Below are 18,431 nucleotides of genomic sequence, written 5' to 3'. Positions count from 1 at the left end.
CTATGTTTAACAAGTCCTCTGATACTGATGCATGCTAACTTTTGAGAACAACTGCTTAGTCATAAATCTTTGCAGAATGAACAGGACATATAATTAATACCACATTTCCTCTTTTTGTGTATGAACAGGATTTGAGCAATTGCTCAGCATAGTAACAGCATGATTTTCCCCTGCAATTCTAAATTTCAACTCTGCAATAAAATCTTGTGAGAGATATTGTTTGGAAAATGGCCCCTCAACTTTTTTATAATTGCTTTAGATATACCCCAAGCCTCAGAAATCTATCCAACCAGGGGTCAGGTCTTAAAGAATCATAGGTTGGCTTCATCTTTTGAGACTCTGTCAAGTATTTCTTCTGATACTTCGTCCAATCTTTGACCTCTATTTTAAAGTTATTTTCTCTTTCATGCCTCCAAAGACTTAGACCTGTTTTTAGGTTTCGTTTGGCCTAAAGGAAAGGTATATCCAAAGCTAACAGTTTATTTCAGCAAGGAGCCTCAGGAAATCTTCACAGAAAAAGGTCAGCGTGTCATTACCTGCTATGAGATATTGGTGTGCTGATATGTAAGTTTAGGCACTAAATTGATAAGCACTGATATTACTGGAAAACACTCTCTAGAGAACAGCAGTGAAAAAATTTATTTTGTGAAATAACTTCACTGAAATAGGGTTTTAAAGGTTCTGACCTGAATACCCAAACATTTTTAAAAATGACACTGTGCCTAGTATAGGGTGAACAATCAAAGAATGTTAATTGAATGAATGAATGTACAAACACACTTCAAGAATCAAGAATTAGATTACATTCTGAGAAAAGAAGGCACAAGTGTAATACATCTTATGATAGCAGGTCTATCTGGAGATATAGTCCATGTTTTGGAATAGTAAACACATTAAAAAGATGATTGTTAATCAAAACTAATTTTTCTAATATAATCAGTACTCAATAAATGTTTATGTTTGTTGCTGATAACCATTCAGAATACATTCGTAGAAAGTATTGCTGGTGAGACCTTCAAGATGGCGGAGGTGTAAGACATGGAGATCACCTTCCTCCCCACAAATACATCAGAAATACATCTACATGTGGAACAACTCCTACAGAACACCTAATGAAGGCTGGCAGAAGACCTCAGACCTCCCAAAAGGCAAGAAACCCCCCACGTACCTGGGTAGGGCAAAAGAAAAAAGAAAAAACAGAGACAAAAGAATAGGGACGGGACCTGCACCAGTGGGAGGGAGCTGTGAAGGAGGAAAGGTTTCCACACACTAGGAAGCCCCTTCGCGGGTGGAGACTGTGGGTGGCAGAGGGGGAAGCTTCGGAGCCGTGGAGGAGAGCGCAGCAACAGGGGTGCGGAGGGCAAAGCGGAGAGATTTCCACATAGAGGATCGGTGCCGACCAGCACTCACCAGCCTGAGAGGCTTGTCTGCTCACCCGCCAGGGCGGGCAGAGGCTGCAAGCTGAGGCTTGGGCTTCAGACATCAGATCCCAGGGAGAGGACTAGGGTTGGCTACATGAACACAGCCTGAAGGGGGCTAGTGCACCAGTTAGCCAGGAGGGAGTCCGGGAAAAGGTCTGGAGCTGCCTAAGAGGCAAGAGACAATTGTTTCGGGGTGCATGAGGAGAGGGGATTCAGAGCACCACCTAAACAAGCTCCAGAGATGGGCGTGAGCCGTGGCTATCAGCATAGACCCCAGAACGGGAATGAGAAGCTCAGGCTGCTGCTGCAGCCACCAAGAAGTCTGTGTGCAAGCACAGGTCACTATCCACACCTTCCCTCCCGGGAGCCTGTGCAGCCCGCCACTGCCAAGGTCCCGTGATCCAGGGACAACTTCCTGGGGAGAACACACGGCACACCTCAGGCTGCTGCAACATCATGCTGGGTTCTGCTGCCGCAGGCTCGCCCCACATTCTGTACCCCTCCCTCCCCACGGCCTGAGTGGCCCAGAGCCCCCTAATCAGCTGCTCCTTTATCCCCTCCTATATGGGCAAAGAACAGCTGCCCTCAGGTGACCGACACGCAGAGGCAGGGCCAAATCCAAAGCTGAACCCTGAGAGCTGTGCAAACAAATAAGAGAAAGGGAAATCTCTCCCAGCAGCCTCAGGAGCAGCAGATTAAATCTCCACAATCAACTTGATGTACCCTGCATCTGTGGAATACCTGAATAGACAATGAATCATCCCAAAATTAAGGTGGTGGACTTTGGGTTCGTTTTCTGCATCTGATTTGTTCCCGGTTTTATGCTTATCTTAGGTAGTATTTAGAGTTTATTATCATTGGTAGATTTGTTTACTGATTTGGTTGTTCTCATCATTTTTTTTTTTAATATATAGATATATTTTTTTTTCCTTTTTCGCTTTACGTGAGTGTGTATACGTATGCTTCTTTGTGTGATTTGGTCTCTATAGCTTTGCTTTTACCATCTGTCCTAGGGTTCTGTCTGTCCTTTTTTTTTTTTTAGTATAGTTTTTAGTGCTTGATATCATTGGTGGATTTGTTTTTTGTTCTCGTTGCTCTCTTCTTTCTTTCTTTCCTTTTTTTTAACTTTTAATAATTTTTTTAATTTTTCATTTTAAAAACTTTATTTTAGTTTTCTTGCTTTCTCTCTTTCTTTCTCCCTTTTCTTCTAAACCATGTGGCTAACAGGGTCTTGGTGCTCGGCCAGGTGTTAGGCCTGTGCCTCTGAGGTGGTAGAGACAAGTTCAGGACATTAGTCGCCAGAGACCTCGTGGCTCCATGTAATATCAAACAGTGAAAGCTCTCCCAGAGATCTCCATCTCAACTCTAAGACCCAGATCCACTCAACAACTAGCAAGCTACAGTGCTGGACACCCTATGCCAAACAACCAACAAGACAGGAATACAACCCCACCCAGTAGCAGAGAGACTGCCTAAAATCATAATAAGGTCACAGACACTCCAAAACACACCACCGGATACGGTCCCACCCACCAGAAAGACAAGATCCAGCTTCATCCACCAAAACAAAGGAACAAGTCTCCTCCACCAGGAAGCCTCCACAACTCACTGAACCAAGCTTAGCCACAGGGGCCAACACCAAAATCAAAGGGAACTACGAACCTGCAGCCTGCGAAAAGGAAACCCCAAACACACTAAGTTAAGCATAATGAGAAGACAGAGAAACACACAGCAGATGAAGGAACAAGGTAAAAACCGACCAGACCAAACAAATGAAGAGGAAATAGGCAGTCTACTTGAAAAAGAATTCAGAGTGATGATAGTAAAGATGATCCAAAATCTTGGAAATAGAATGGAGAAAATACAAGAAACATTTAACAAGGACCTAGAAGAACTAAAGAGCAAACGATGATGAGCAACACAATAAATGAAATCAAAAATTCTCTATAAGGAATCAATAGCAGAATAACTGAGGCAGAAGAATGGATAAGTGACCTGGAAGATAAAATAGTGGAAATAACTACCACAGAGCAGAATAAATAAAAAAGAATGAAAAGAATTGAGGACAGCCTCAAAGACTTCTGGAACAACAATAAACGCACCAGCATTCGAATTATAAGGCTCCCAGAAGAAGAAGAGAAAAAAAAAGCAACTGAGAAAATATTTGAAGAGATTATAGTTGAAAACTTCACTAATATGGGAAAGGGAATAGTCAATCAAATAAAGGAAGTGCAGAGAGTCCCATTCAGGATAAATCCAAGGAGAAACACACCAAGACACATATTAATCAAATTATCAAAACTTAAATACAAAGAAAAAATATTAAAAGCAGCAAGGGAAAAACAACAAATAATATACAAGGGAATCCCCATAAGGTTAACAGGTGATCTTTCAGCAGAAACTCTGCAAGCCAGAAGGGACTGGCAGGACATATTTAAAGTAATGAAAGGGAAAAACCTACAACCAAGATTACTCTACAGAGCAGGGATCTCATTCAGACTCAACAGAGAAATTAAAACCTTTACAGACAAGCAAAAGCTAAGAGAATTCAGCACCACCAAACCAACTTTACAACAACTGCTAAAGGAACTTCTCTAGGCAGGAAACACGAGAGAAGGAAAATACCCACAATAACAAACCCAGAACAATTAAGAAAATGGTAATAGGAACACACATATGGATAATTACCTTAAATGCAAATGCATTAAATGCTCCAACCAAAAGACATAGACTGGCTGAATGGATACAAAAATAAGACCCGTATATATGCTGTCTACAAGAGACCTGCTTCAGACCTTGGGACACATATAGACTGAAAGTAAGGGGATGGAAAAAGATATTCCATGCAAATGGAAATCAAAAGAAAGCTGTAGTAGCAATTCTCATATCAGACAATATAGACTTTAAAATAAAGATGACTACAAGAGACAAAGAAGGACACAACATAATGATTAAGGGATCAATCCAAGAAGAAGATATAACAACTGTAAATATTTATGCACCCAACATAGGAGCACCTTGATACATGAGGCAAATGCTAACAGCCATAAAAGGGAAAATCAACATTAACACAATCATAGTAGGGAATATTGACACACTACTTTCACCAACAGGCAGATCATCCAAAATGAAAATAAATAAGGAAACACAAGCTTTAAATGATACATTAAACAAGATGGACTTAATTGATATTTATACGACATTCCATCCAAAAACAACAGAATACACTTTCTTATCAAGTGCTCATGGAACATTCTCCAGGATAGATCATATCTTGGGTCACAAATCAAGCCTTGGTAAATTTAAGAATATTGAAATCGTATCAAGTATCTTTTCCAACCACAATGCTAAGAGACTAGATATCAAATACAGGAAAAAGTCTGTAAGAAATACAAACACATGGAGGCTAAACAATACACTACTAAATAACCAAGAGATCACTGAAGAAATCAAAGAGGAAATCAAATGACAGAAACAAATGACAATGAAAACACGACGACCCAAAACCTATAGGATGCAGCAAAAGCAGTTTTAACAGGGAAGTTTATAGCAATACAATCCTACCTCGAGAAACAAGAAACATCTCAAATAAACAACCTAATCTTACACCTAAAGCAATTAGAGAAAAAAGAACAAAATAATCCCAAAGTTAGCAGAAGGAAAGAAATCATAAAGATCAGATCGAAAATAAATGAAAAAGAAATGAAGGAAACAATAGCAAAGATCAATAAAACTAAAAGCTGGTTCTTTGAGAAGATAAACAAAATTGATAAACCATTAGCCAGACTCATCAAGAAAATAAGGGAGAAGACTCAAATCAATAGAATTAGAAATGAAAAAGGAGAAGTAACAACTGACACTGCAGAAATACAAAAGATCATGAGAGATTACTACAAGCAACTATTAGATACAAGCAACTATATGCCAATAAAATGGACAACCTGGAAGAAATGGACAAATTCTTAGAGAAGCACAACCTTCCAAGACTGGAACAGGAAGAAATAGAAAATATAAACAGATGTATCACAAGTACTGAAATAGAGACTGTGATTAAAAATCTTCCAACAAACAAAAGCCCAGGGACCAGATAGATTCACAGGCGAATTCTATCAAACATTTAGAGAAGAGCTAACACCTACCCTTCTCAAACTCATCCAAAATATAGCAAAGGGAGGAACACTCCCAAACTCATTCTATGAGGCTGCCATCACCCTGATACCAAAACCAGACAAACATGTTACTAAAAAAGAAAATTACAGGGCAATATCACTGATGAACATAGATGCAAAAATCCTCAACAAAATACTAGCAAACAGACACCAAGAGCACATTAAAAGGATCATATACCATGATCAAGTGGGGTCTATCCATGGAATACAAGGATTCTTCAATATATGCAAATCAGTCAATGTGATAAACCATATTATCAAATTGAAGGAAAAAAAATACGATAAGCTCAACAGATTCAGAAAAAGCTTTTGACAAAATTCAGCACCCATTTATGATACAAACCCTCCAGAAAGTAGGCATAGAGGGAACTTACCTCAACATAATAAAGGCCATATAGGACAAACTCACAGCCAACATCTTTCTCAATGATGAGAAACTGAGACCATTTCCTCTAAGATCAGGAATAAGACAAGGTTGCCCACTTTCACCAGTATTATTCAGCATAGTTTTGGAAGTTTTAGCCACAGCAATCAGAGAAGAAAAAGAACTAAAAGAAATCCAAATCGGAAAAGAAGAAGTAAAGCTGTCACTGTTTGCAGATGATGTGATACTATACATAGAGAATCCTAAAGATGCTACCAGAAAACTACTAGAGCTAATCAATGAATCTGGTAAGGTAGCAGGATACAAAATTAATGCACAGAAATCTCTTGCATTCCTATACACTAACAACGAAAGATCAGAAGGAGAAATTAAGGAAACAATCCCATGCACCATTGCAACTAAAAGAATAAAATATCTAGGAATAAACCTACCTAAGGAGACAAAACACCTGTATACAGAAAACTATAAGACACTGATGAAAGAAATTAAAGATGATACATGTCCTTAGATTGGAAGAATCAACACTGTGAAAATGACTCTACTACCCAAAGCAATCTACAGATTCAATGCAATCCCCATCAAACTACCATTGGCATTTTTCACAGAACTAGAACCAAAATTTCACAATTTGTATGGAAAGACAAAAGACCCCAAATAGCCAAAGCAATCTTGACAAAGAAAAACGGAGATGGAGGAATCAGGCTCCTGGACTTCAGACTATACTACAAAGCTACAGTAATCAAGACAGTATGGTACTAGCACAAGAACAGAAATGTAGATCAATGCAATGGGATAGAAAGCCAAGAAGTAAACCCACACACATATGGTCACCTTATTTTTCACAAAGGAAGCAAGAATATACAATGGAGAAAAGACAGCTTCTTCAGTAAGTGGTGCAGGGAAAACTGAACAGCTACTTGTAAAAGAATGAAATTAGAACACTCCCAAACACCATGCACAAAAATAAACCCAAAATGGATTAAAGACCTAAATGTAAGGCCAGACACTATAAAACCCTTAGAGGAAAACATAGGCAGAACACTTCATGACATAAATCACAACAAGATCCTCTTTGACCCACCTCCTAGAGAAATGGAAATAAAACCAAAATAAACAAATGTGACCTAATGAAACTTAAAAGCTTTTGCACAGCAAAGGAAACCGTAAACAAGATGAAAAGGCAACCCTCAGAGTGGGAGAAAGTATTTGCAAATGAAGCAACTGACAAAGGATTAATCTCCAAAATTTACAAGCAGCACATACAGCTCAATATCAAAAAAACAAACAATCCAATCCAAAAATGGGCAGAAAACCTAAAGAGACATTTTTCCAAAGAAGATATACAGATTGCCAACAAACACATGAAAGGATGCTCAACATCACTAATCATTAGAGAAATGCAAATCAAAACTACAATGAGGTATCACCTCACACCAGTCAGAATGGCCATCGTCAAAAAATCTACAAACAATAAATGCTGGAGAGGGTGTGGTGAAAAGGGAACCCTCTTGCACTGTTAGTGGGAATGTAAATTGATACAGCCACTATGGAAAACAGTATGGAGATTCCTTAAAAAACTAAAAAGAGAACTACCATATGACCCAGCAATCCCCCTACTGAGCATATACCCTGAGAAAACCGTAATTCAAAAAGAGTCATGTACCACATTAGTAGGTTCATGAAGGTTCTGAAGAACCTAGGGGCAGGACAGGAATAAAGACGCAGATGTAGAAAATGGACTTGAGGACACGGGGAGGGTGAAGGGTAAGCTGGGATGAAGTGAGAGAGTGGCATGGACATATAAACACTACCAAATGTTAAACCGATAGCTAGTGGAAAGCACCTGCATAGCACAGAGAGATCTGCTTGGTGCTTTGTGACCACCTAGAGGGGTGGGAGGGAGATGCAAGTGGGAGGAGATATGGGGATATATGTATAGCTGATTCACTTTGTTATACAGCAGAAACTAACACACCATTGTAAAGCAATTATACTCCAATAAAAATGCTAAAAAAAAAAAAGAAAGTATTGCTTTTCCTTGCAGATGGAGGTATTGAGAATTATGTTGAGTTACTGCATTCTGAGGTATCCAATCCTTGCTTATATCCCCATGGTACAGGGATTTCACACATATAGATACACAGTATATTTTGAAAAATAGTTAATTATTTTTATTTATCCAAAATTAACCAGAGGGACTTCCCTGGTGGCGCAGTGGATGGGAATCTGTCTGCCAATGCTGGGGACACGGGTTCCATCCCTGGTCCGGGTAGATCCCACGTGCTGCGGAGCAACTAAGCCCACGCGCCACAACTACTGAGCCTGCGCTCTAGAGCTCGAGTGTCACAACTACTAAACCCACGCACCACAACTATTGAAGCCCACATGCCTAGAGCCCGTGCTCCGCAACAAGAGAAGCCACCACAAGGAGAAGTGCACCACAATGAAGAGTAGCCCCCGCTCGCCACAACTAGAGAAACAGCAATGAAGACCCAATGCAGTCAAAAATTAAAAATAATTAAATCTTTAAGAAAAAAAAATTAACCAGAATAGTTTTAATATACAAATAACTCATGACAATAGCTTTTATCTCTACTGGGGTCCCTCTAAGTCTCTGGGCCACAGTTGATTCAGTTGTAAAATGGAAAAATATGACAGCTGTATACACATGGTACTGATTTCTAATTCAGTGTGGGATTGCTTGTAGAAAAAACCATAATGGAGTATTTATAGAAGAAAATTTAAACTTTGATTTTTTTAATTAAAAAAATAAGCTTATGGTATTCCTCTGAAAGCCTAAATGTCTACAAGGCCCCAAACTGGGACACGACATCCTTCTTTCACACACAGGGCTCTTTCTGAAGTACCTTCTGTGTTATCTCTGGGTTCTGACTTTCATCTAGAAAGGAAGGCAGGAAACTATCATTATACTGAGAGTGAACTTAGTAACTACCACGATGCTAGGTATTCTCCCTTTCATACCTCATTTAATATTACAGAAGAGAGGCAAAGGAAATAATATATTTAAAATTACATCATAACAGTAAGTATTAAGCAAATGCTGTGTATTTCATTATCTCTTCATAACTTTTTCATGTGGAAAAATGAACAAATTCCTTAGGAAAGAGAGTTCCGAGCACTATGGAAATGAACAGTATTATTATTAATCACCTGCTACTTTTTAGGCTCAGTCCCAAGTGATGCTGAGGGGTACAAACTCTACTGAAACACAAGTCCTTTTTATTCATTGGTAGCCAACCATCTCAAAAAATTCTTTAATCTCTATCAATTTTTCACCTTACAAAACCTCATCCTCAAGCCTCCCACTCTGACTGGACACTGAAAACACTGAGGAAGTAGGAGGAGTTGCTAAGAACAGTAACAATACTTTGAATGACACTGATAATAACTTTTGAGTATTTACTATACTCCAAGCACTATCTAATAGTACCTTCATTTAATAACCATATAAAATGGATAGTATACCTGTTAAGCCCACTTTATGGATAAAAAGACAAAATCTCATAAAGGATTAATAACTGTCACAAGGCAAGCTAATAATAAGTGGAGGTGACAGATACAAGCCCAGGCACTCTGGCTGTGAGTCTGTGCTTTGACATCTAGTCCTGAGGCTTTTTAATTATACAGTATGGGAATATATTAATAATGCTGGACTTAGACCATTTTTAGAGCATATTTCTTTCTTTCACCCTTAAAAATTGGGAGAAACTTCATATTCTTCCTCTTTAATAAACGTCTGTATTTCTAAATTACATCTGCTTTGTAATGAGCAGGAAGCTAACTTTATCCTGTCTTAGAAACACTAATGGAGCTGTATGCACTAATGTAAAATAAGCAAGAGTATCTAACAGACACACGTGGGCACCTTATATCCAATAGAAACATGTGTACTTTATATCCAATAGACATTGTGCACATTTTGGAATGACTGTTTTGTACTAGGATTTAATAAAAAATGATTTCCATGATTACAGATGCAAGTATAAATTTGTTATTTGGGACCTTGTCTCTAAGTATTTCCTAAGAGAGTAGCTTGCGTATAACAAGTGTTTATAAAGAAATTTGCGTGGGTGGAAGGAAGATGGAAAAAGTACAGAAAAAGAGGTAAATTGAAAAATGAAATTGAAAGCAATCATGATATACAAACTTAGTTATTGAAATATAACTGGCTTAAAGGATTATGCTTAAAACCAAGGTAAATGGAACTCTCTGGGGGAACCAGTTACTAAGACCCACTTGGGCAACATGACCAGCATTGAATAGGATTCCTGACTTGCCTCAATAGAGAATATGGTCTCATCTCTCACCAACTTTCTGATCTTTGAATTTCTTACTTGATTTGATGTATGTTTTTTAACTGGGGTTTTGTTCCATCATGTAATAGAATATTTAAGTCTCACTGATGTTCTGACTAAGCTCAGTGACACATAGGCAATTATGGAGTCCTTTAGAAATAACAGTTGTTAACAATTTACCCAGGTTCTTAGAATCAACCTTGAGCCCTGAATAGATACCAGTAGATTCAGGACCCCTGATCTAATCAGTTGTCCAATTTTCTTTTGCTGCTTCATAACTGGTTTTTGGTAGTCCCTAATATACTTCTTCCCTTTCATTACTGACTACAAACCTTTATTCAGAATCCTATACAATTGCTTCTTAAGATACCATCAAAGACAAATTCTCTGGAAACTGAACTTTTATGGTCAAACAGCACTGTTAAAAAAAAATTAAGTTCACTAAAAAGTGTGACTGAACTTTTATTCAACATAGCTGGATGAATGAATACTGAATGGAACTGTGTATAGGAAAAAAATGCAACCGTTTTTCAGTAATAGAGTTTGAAAATGTTCGGCTTATTTCCAGAAAAGAGTTATTGTCAGATTTGTGGTCAGTTTTCAAGTGCACTGCTGCCCTTACTCTATCAATTAAATGTATGTCCATTCTTTGATACCTAGATAAATCAAACTTCTGGGAAGCCTTCACTGATCACATTAGTCCACAATGATTTCTCTCCCCATTCAACTCTAGTGTGACTCTCTGAATCACACCGCTCAATAGTGTTTATATGCTTCTTAACTTTGTTCCATGTATTCAGTCATATTTAATCAACAAAATTGGAAGCTCTTCAAGGGCAGAGATCAGACCTCATTTGTTTTTCATATTCCCCCAGGTACTTAGCACCAGTGTCTGCCATGGAAATACTCTGCTGAATGATTCACTGAATCAAGTGCCATGTTATTACTCACTTTGGTATCTAGACCCTTAAGCAGGGAGAGATAGGGCCCCAAAGTGGAAAGCGAGATTTGTCTCAATGGAACTGGACAAACAATTCAAGTCAATTCAGATCAATGAACATTTATTACCCAGACTGCTGCAGTCTCCATTGATCTCTGTTTTCTTTGAACTTCTGAGCACTCTTGTCTCTAATGCTCAACAAAACATTTACTCATGTGTTCTCTTCTACCATGATTTAACTGTTCTGTGTGTATTTGTCTCATTTCCCCTCCATTAGGGTGTATGAGGTTGAGCCAACTAATAATCACTTAGATTTAACCATTTTGACCTACACATATTTCAACACTGTGTGGATCTAAAACATTCTTTAAAGCAAGATCTGTGTCATATTTCATTTATCAACCAGCCTTTTCCCAGTCTGAGAGCTTGGTGGGTGTTAAAAACATATTCAATCAATTCAAACATGAATCGAGCATCAAAGTGTCAGAAATTATGCTTTATGATAAATGATTTAAATGAATTCATATTTATTATGTTAGGAATACTTTGTTTCTTTGTACATTCAAAAATGTACGTGTGTGCACATATATACACATACATGTTTTTCATTATGTCTGTATCTACATTTATATTTATATGAGAATTAGCTTTGTTAAAAAAAGCAATCAGCCATGGATCTTGCTACTTAAAAAAGTTAGAATATATGAGAACCTGTGATAAGTAAAAGGGAGTGCATTCTCTCAGACAAAGTACAGAATCGAGTCATACCACAGAAGCTTGGATTCTAAGAGGTCTGCCATCCGAGCCAGGCAAGTCAGTGAACAAACACTTTGGAATATATCGTCTATTCAGTGTTCGATGATTTTTCCAGAAAAGCGATTCCACTAGCTGCAATGGTATCCTATTTTAGTATCTAATTTCCCTGGCCATCAAGAAATTCCTTTGTATGTCTAACATAAATGTCTTAGTACAATTTAAGTCTATTTTTTCTTATTTAGCCCTCTGTAAAGCTACGTCACTATTGATCAACTGTTTCCTCCTCTCCCTTGGCTGGCTGGATTGTGAGAAGATTTAGGAATTGCCATCTAGTTAACAAGCCCTAAGGAACCTGCCTGCACCATCTGTGCTCATTTAATATCTGCTTTAAAAAAATCTTAGTTTAAGAGAAAGAAAATGTGGTAGTGTTTCGAAGTGATGGAAATGAAATGTAGTGAATATATGAAAAAGTATGTAGTGACTCAGGTTCAAAACACTGGCCGTACAAAGAACTGTTATTATAATTACTGTCAGTGGTGAAAGACAACTTTTTGCAACTCTCTCTGCAAAACATCTGTGAAATATGTCCTGAAAACAGTCTGGCTTCTGACTAACTGTCAAACACAGACTCAAATACCTATAGCCCTCAAATACAGAATTCTGCCTTCGTGAGTGCTTTTGCTTCGTTTCTGAAACCTGTCAAGCAGCCATGCCACTTATTTCCTCCCTTGCTTCCTCTCTACCTGACCCAACATGACATGTCCTTAAGAAATAGTTTAAGAGTCTCTCCTCCGTGAAGACGCCTCTCTCCTCTGATCTCCTTTTGTGTTTGTAACCAGACTCCAGCACTACGTTAGCTGAAGATTTCATTTCTTTTTTGATTCATATGATTTAGTCTCCTCTCCCCAGTTACACTGTAAAATCCTTTAGGGCAACAATACACATTAATTAATAGTTTCTGACAAAATTATTCTTCCTTTAGGTCTCTAAGAGGCAAAACAGAAGAACTTCTGTGTAGTAAAACGTGTGCACGCGCGCACACACACACACCCCAGAAATCATTGGCAATTCAGACCAAATATTATGAAAACAACAAGCCAGAATTCCTCTATATGTACAACTGTTGGTTCCTGGCTTCCATTAACTTGACATTCTTGAGCTACCCATTTGTCTGATCCAATATTGGTAAGCAGCAGAGAAATAATGATTGCTTCCTAAATATGCCACCACAAGTTTGGCAACGCACAATAAAAAATGTGAGTCTCTAACCCCTGTCTCAACCACATACTGAGAATGTTTTAAAGCCTACTTCAACCACACAATGAGCGTATTTTATTGGACTTTCTCACTATATCAGGGCAGAATTTTCTTTAGCTGATTGTGCCTGTGCACCCATAACTCCTTGTTTTAATTCATTCTTTCAACCAAAACCTATAAAACATTCTATGTATCAGGTAATAAAAGACAGAAACACATTAGATTAAAGAAGTAAGAAACACGGGCTCTTATTCCAAACCATGGAATGAGCTCCATCACTTACTCAAAGTGTGGTCTTAGGAAGGCTTCTTAATCTTTCTGCTCCTCAGGCTTCTCATCTGTAAAATAGGGACAGTAATAATATTTATATCACAGAGTTGCCTTAGGGGTAAATAATTTAATATATGTTAAGAAGTTAGAATATTACCTAGTACTTAGAAGCACTATGTAAGTATTAGCTTTTAATTTTATAATTAATTATATTAAAATGTTTTTAAAAAGCTTTAAAAGACTCAGTGCATTCCCCATGGGACAACTGGACCCATAAAACATATGGGCTGATGGATACAAAGGGGATATAGACAAGGGACAATAGAGACACGGAGCAAGGAGTGCTTCTGTTGCTGAGGGCATCAAAAGACTTTCAGAGAAGAGGGGCTAAAGGTGATTTTTGAATGAGGAAAAGGAGTATTTAACATGCAAAGTAAGGGGAGGCAATTCTAGGCAGAGGGAACATTCATGCAACGTTGTATGGAATTGTACTAAGGGACAAGGCAGACAGCACAAACAGACCACTGAGATGCAGTCTCTGCCCTATGGAAGCCAATGTGTAGGGAAGAAGGAACATGTTATAAATAACCACAGCACTGAACAGAGTGTATAATGAATTTCCTGTGAGCACTGAAAAGTAGTAAATAGTCATGCATTTGTATCTGTCCTTTATTGAGTATCATTAAGTCTTCACGCCAACTCTATATTGTGGATATTTTCCCCATTTTACAAATAAAGCAACTGAGGCATAGAATGACTGAAAAAAGATCTACCCAAGGTCATACAATTAGTTAGTGGTAGAATGAGTTTTGCAACCAAAATTCATCTAAGATTATGAAATTAACAATAAACTATGTTTGTTTATATTTAAGCCATATATTAATGAAAGAGTAGAATCTGTATGAAGAAAATTAAGGGTTGACAGGTGGTATTAGGTGCTTGGTCCCCAAGAGAAATATTTTGAAAAAGCAATCAAAACTGAGAATCAGTTTATTTAAAGTAGACTCTTCTTTTAAATAAAGCATCTCTGAAGTGGCTGCTTTATCATCTAATACATACATTTGAGGAGAAAGGTACGTAGGTAGGTAAATAGGTAGATAAGATAGATAGATGTAATTTTTTGCTACCTAATATGCTAATTATTAATAGAATACAAGTGAGATTTACTGAATTACTCTCTAAAATTGTTTTTGACAGAGCTTTATCAAAATAAAACTAAGACCTTGGTAAACATTAATCACTCTAGTATAAATTGTTGCTTTGAAGGTTGTATATGAATTGTTTGCCTTATATGTCCTTATGGACAATTTAGATAGAAAAGGAAATACTATGAAAAAGAGGAGGAGGAGAAAATTTGGAGAAACAGGTGTGTTATTTTTCTACCAATTACCTCAGTCCTACTGACCTTTGCTTCAATTTAAGCTATTCTGGTCCATTCTGTTTGCTTTTCATTCTCTGTGCTGATGTGTTTTCATTTCTGCTCTTTTGTTGACTTTTGGTTCCTATTTCACTGAAGTTCATGGCTCCCTGGCTACTTCCTCCACCCCCTTGCCCCTACCCAAACCTCTCTATAGGAGGCTGGGTCTTCATACGCATAACTAAGTGGGAACACTAATGCAGTTACCCAAATAGTCAGATAAATGCATTTACAAATCTGAACCATACATCTAATTGCTTCTTTTTTCCACTTTACTTACAGCATCTGTACTATGAATACGGTCAATCACTTTCCAGCTGAAGCCACAATTATGCCCATGAACATTCACTCCCTTCAGCCAAAGAATCAATTTAACTGACTTTCCCTCCACTGACTTGAGTGGTCAGAGGGAGTGAAAGATTAGTTGCTTCAGAGTTTTGAAGAGAAAGCTTTTGGATTTATGTTATAAAAGCATCTCTTTAACTAGTTCTGGTAGCTCTCTGATGCTTCATGCACCCTGTGCAGTTACTAAAGACTCTCTCCATGAGTGAGTGGCAGTGCAGCTCTAAAACAATTACAAGCATTTAAAAAGTAATTATCAGAGAATTCTAATGCAAACAAAATATCTATTTTGACTACCATGAACAACCCTGTACAAACATTTCTCCCCCTCTCTCTGTCATAGATTTGGCTCTCCATTTCACAGAAGATTTAATTACAAATTTGTCTTCCTTATCTTCTGGGCCCACACTGCTGCTTGCGAAAAAGAGAGATGATACAGGTAGTAGTGGCAGAAGGGTCAGAGTCAAGAAAGGCAGAAAATATAGATTTAAGGTTAGGGAGGATATTTTTTAATAGAAGTGCACATGGCCTTGTAACCTTTAAGCTAAAAATGTGTTATTTAGAAATCATCTGTAATTATATTCTGAGAGAGGCAGTTGACAAATCATAACATAGCTCTATTCCCTTTGTTGCTTTATATGAAATGTAATTTAAATAATATATTTTTTAAATTAATAACACTTTGGATTTCATTTTTTGTTTAATTTCTTTTTCTCTTAATGAAATAAGTGATACCACCTTTTGGTACATATCCCTATAAATATCATCATGTAAATATAATATTTCTGATTTATTTGCTATTTTATTAAATTCTATTAATCTTGTGGAAGACAATTTGAAGACATAGGATTATATGTGTTTGTTAAATGCACGTGAACACTCTTCTCTGAAAATATTACCATCCTCTGAACCTGTGTTGTACACTATGGTAGCCACTAGCTACAGGTGGCTACTGAGCCCCTAAGATGTGGCTAGTATGAATTGAGATGTACAGGAAGTATAAAATACACACTGAATTTTGAAGACTTAGTTAAAAACAAAAAAAGACCACAAAATATCTCGATAATTTTTTATGTTGATTATTTGCTGCAATGATAATATTTTGGATATACTGGGTTAAATAAAAGAGCTTACTAAAATTATACCACCTATGTCTTTTTTTCACTGTGACAACTAAAAAATTTTTAATTTCCTATGTGGCTTGCATTATGTTTCTAGTTGGTAATACTGGTCTAGATAAGGGAGGGCTGCCTCCTAACTCTGTAAAGGCATTGAGAGAAGACACCATTTATTCTGTAAGATTCTGGCCTCAGTGGAGATGGAAACTGGCACTTCTGGGAGGAATGAAACTGATTACTGACTGAATTCTTAATTAGTCTTGGAGTTAGAATGCTCCTTAAGTCCACAATGGCGCCTACTAACTAAATTTTTGGCAGAAAAATAGTGCCATTTCAGCTACAGAATAAAATATTAAGTCCATCAAAAAGAACATTTGGTTGGAAGGAATAGAAGAGGGAGGGAAGAAATAATAAAGCAAGCCAAAACATCGATTGAACTTAAATAGAAAAAATAAACAATTGCCAGTTTGGTACCATTTAAGTAGAGAAAAGACAGCCAAGTAACTTGATTAATTATGCACTTACTGACAAGAAGAAATCTATATTTCCATTTGTTTCCCCAGTCAGTGACCTGCTGAGGAAATTTTGTGGTTTAGCATAAACTAGACTTTTGCTCTTATAGCACAATTTTTGGAAATTCTACTTTTCTTTGGTAAGACTTTCCTCTTATTGGTACCTTAACAGATAGAAGCACTTCTATCACTATGTTTTTCTTTTTTACTCCTCTTGTCTGGGCTAGTACTACACTCCCTGAGAATAAATTATGCAGCAGTGAATTCTCTCAGCATACCATCTAACGTTCTGGGAGAGAGCTTACCATCCACACAATACAGTAAAAAGTAAACCATGAAATTCAGAAGACCAATGACATAAGTAAAAGGTAGTTTGTTATTATAGTCAGAGAACTTTAAAATATCTCATCCAATAAAAGGCAGAAAACTACCATGTCCAATCAGCCAAGTTGAAAGCCTGGCTCCTGTCTTAACAATTCCTTGTTTGGGGACCACCTTCCATTCTTTTGAAACACAGGGGAGAATGGTTGTCATGAAAATGTAATGCTTCTCCTGGAAATGCTAATCCTTGTTGCCACTTTATCATCCCAAGAACCCTCTAATGGGAATTTCATTAATATAATGATGGCATTCTTTGTGGCGTTTGGAGACATGATCTCCTCTGAAGTAGGTTAAAACTCTAAATCATTCTCAAGCATCACAATACCTTGCTATGAGTCAGGCAATGACACATGTGGCCAGTTAACTGAAGAAAAAAGTCATCAGACAGGATTATAGCTGCTTCTGCAAGTAGCTTGAGTCTATACTGATACCAATATTTTCTGATCAAAATAAATTCAATAAGCAGTACTTTCACATGATAAGTAACATAGGGAGTTGGGTTTTTGTGTGTGTGTGTGGCTTACCTGTATTGGTTTATTATAAAGGACAAAAACTAAGAACAGCCAAATGGAAGAGATGTACAGAAAAATGTTTGGGGATGGGGGGAGGCATGCCCTGCCTTGGGTGCATCACCCTCTCAGCACGTCAATGTGTTTACCAATCCAGAAGCTTCAGAAGATAACAGCACATTTTTATATCATTATATACTTTAAAATTATGTTTGGCTTATCAATATTTTTAATCTATTTTAAGTCAAAATATAAAACTAACTTCTATACATCCATACTATCCACAGCTTCAACCTACATACCATCCTACTAAAGGGCAGTCAGTGTACCTGAATTTCAGGACTGGTCCTTGTCCAGACAGAAAGCGCATGCCTCTGGCCCTTTTTCTTCCAAAATATTACTTTTCATGTTGAGACTCTACTCTGGGTGGTCACACTTCTCCCTCTACCTGGATTAAGAGATTTTCTTTTGTGCTGTCTTGGTACCCTGCATGGATTCCTATTATAGCCTTTATTACATTGAACTTGAAATTGTCTTTTTATCTGGCTGTCACTTGAACTAAGTTCCCCTTAAAGTAGGGACCATCTACCTACATCACCAGTACCTAGGTCACTACTCAGACTGTAGATGGTGGTTAA

General features: G+C 37.5%; 1 long non-coding RNA gene across 1 annotated transcript in view; it reads right to left on the bottom strand.

Annotated features, from left to right (window-relative positions):
• LOC308621684 overlaps window positions 1-18,431 on the bottom strand; it is a 368,756-nt gene that overhangs the window by 273,349 nt on the left and 76,976 nt on the right. The window contains exon 3 of the long non-coding RNA XR_014016497.1: window positions 13,528-13,582. This is a non-coding gene — a long non-coding RNA (uncharacterized lncRNA). The remainder of the gene's footprint in view (window positions 1-13,527; window positions 13,583-18,431) is intronic.

Source organism: Mesoplodon bidens (genome assembly GCF_964165515.1).
Source record: "Mesoplodon bidens genome assembly, chromosome: 8".
Taxonomy (NCBI): Eukaryota; Metazoa; Chordata; class Mammalia; order Artiodactyla; family Ziphiidae; genus Mesoplodon; species Mesoplodon bidens.
The sequence above is the reverse complement of the archived record's forward strand: the minus strand, read 5'-3'. Positions and strand labels throughout refer to the sequence as shown.